Below are 2,358 nucleotides of genomic sequence, written 5' to 3'. Positions count from 1 at the left end.
GGACATGGATTTTTGCCCATAACTTGCTGTAGAGTTGGTCTTATTCAAAGATAGGCACACCAATGGAAAGGGAATGATTCCTAGATCACAATTCTGAAATTTCAGCCATCTAGGTGGTCTAGATCAAGAAATATTGGAGTTCAAAAATTGTCCATTAGGTGCCGACTTTGATACCTTTTATATGCGTTTTAAGCGAGATATTCGCATTTAAAGTTTGGACATGGATTTTTGCCCATAACTTGTTATAGAGTTGGTCTTATTCAAAGATAGGCACACCAATGGAAAGGGAATGATTCCTAGATCGCAATCCTGAAATTTCAGCCATCTAGGTGGTCTAGATCAAGAAATATTGGAGTTCAAAAATTGTCCATTAGGTGCCGACTTTGATACCTTTTAGATGCGTTTTAAGCGAGATATTCGCATTTAAAGTTTGGACATGGATTTTTGCCCATAACTTGTTGTAGAGTTGGTCTTATTCAAAGATAGGCACACCAATGGAAAGGGAATGATTCCTAGATTACAATCCTGAAATTTCAGCCATCTAGGTGGTCTAGATCAAGAAATATTGGAGTTCAAAAATTGTCCATTAGGTGCCGACTTTGATACCTTTTAGATGCGTTTTAAGCGAGATATTCGCATTTAAAGTTTGGACATGGATTTTTGCCCATAACTTGTTATAGAGTTGGTCTTATTCAAAGATAGGCACACCAATGGAAAGGGAATGATTCCTAGATCGCAATCCTGAAATTTCAGCCATCTAGGTGGTCTAGATCAAGAAATATTGGAGTTCAAAAATTGTCCATTAGGTGCCGACTTTGATACCTTTTAGATGCGTTTTAAGCGAGATATTCGCATTTAAAGTTTGGACATGGATTTTTGCCCATAACTTGTTGTAGAGTTGGTCTTATTCAAAGATAGGCACACCAATGGAAAGGGAATGATTCCTAGATTACAATCCTGAAATTTCAGCCATCTAGGTGGTCTAGATCAAGAAATATTGGAGTTCAAAAATTGTCCATTAGGTGCCGACTTTGATACCTTTTAGATGCGTTTTAAGCGAGATATTCGCATTTAAAGTTTGGACATGGATTTTTGCCCATAACTTGCTGTAGAGTTGGTCTTATTCAAAGATAGGCACACCAATGGAAAGGGAATGATTCCTAGATCACAATTCTGAAATTTCAGCCATCTAGGTGGTCTAGATCAAGAAATATTGGAGTTCAAAAATTGTCCATTAGGTGCCGACTTTGATACCTTTTAGATGCGTTTTAAGCGAGATATTCGCATTTAAAGTTTGGACATGGATTTTTGCCCATAACTTGTTATAGAGTTGGTCTTATTCAAAGATAGGCACACCAATGGAAAGGGAATGATTCCTAGATCGCAATCCTGAAATTTCAGCCATCTAGGTGGTCTAGATCAAGAAATATTGGAGTTCAAAAATTGTCCATTAGGTGCCGACTTTGATACCTTTTAGATGCGTTTTAAGCGAGATATTCGCATTTAAAGTTTGGACATGGATTTTTGCCCATAACTTGTTGTAGAGTTGGTCTTATTCAAAGATAGGCACACCAATGGAAAGGGAATGATTCCTAGATTACAATCCTGAAATTTCAGCCATCTAGGTGGTCTAGATCAAGAAATATTGGAGTTCAAAAATTGTCCATTAGGTGCCGACTTTGATACCTTTTAGATGCGTTTTAAGCGAGATATTCGCATTTAAAGTTTGGACATGGATTTTTGCCCATAACTTGTTGTAGAGTTGGTCTTATTCAAAGATAGGCACACCAATGGAAAGGGAATGATTCCTAGATCACAATCCTGAAATTTCAGCCATCTAGGTGGTCTAGATCAAGAAATATTGGAGTTCAAAAATTGTCCATTAGGTGCCGACTTTGATACCTTTTAGATGCGTTTTAAGCGAGATATTCGCATTTAAAGTTTGGACATGGATTTTTGCCCATAACTTGCTGTAGAGTTGGTCTTATTCAAAGATAGGCACACCAATGGAAAGGGAATGATTCCTAGATCACAATTCTGAAATTTCAGCCATCTAGGTGGTCTAGATCAAGAAATATTGGAGTTCAAAAATTGTCCATTAGGTGCCGACTTTGATACCTTTTAGATGCGTTTTAAGCGAGATATTCGCATTTAAAGTTTGGACATGGATTTTTGCCCATAACTTGTTGTAGAGTTGGTCTTATTCAAAGATAGGCACACCAATGAAAAGGGAATGATTCCTAGATCACAATCCTGAAATTTCAGCCATCTAGGTGGTCTAGATCAAGAAATATTGGAGTTCAAAAATTGTCCACTAGGTGCCTACTTTGATACCTTTTAGATGCGTTTTAAGCGAGA

Source organism: Eupeodes corollae, unplaced genomic scaffold (genome assembly GCF_945859685.1).
Source record: "Eupeodes corollae unplaced genomic scaffold, idEupCoro1.1 scaffold_319, whole genome shotgun sequence".
Taxonomy (NCBI): domain Eukaryota; kingdom Metazoa; phylum Arthropoda; class Insecta; order Diptera; family Syrphidae; genus Eupeodes; species Eupeodes corollae.
The sequence above is the reverse complement of the archived record's forward strand: the minus strand, read 5'-3'. Positions refer to the sequence as shown.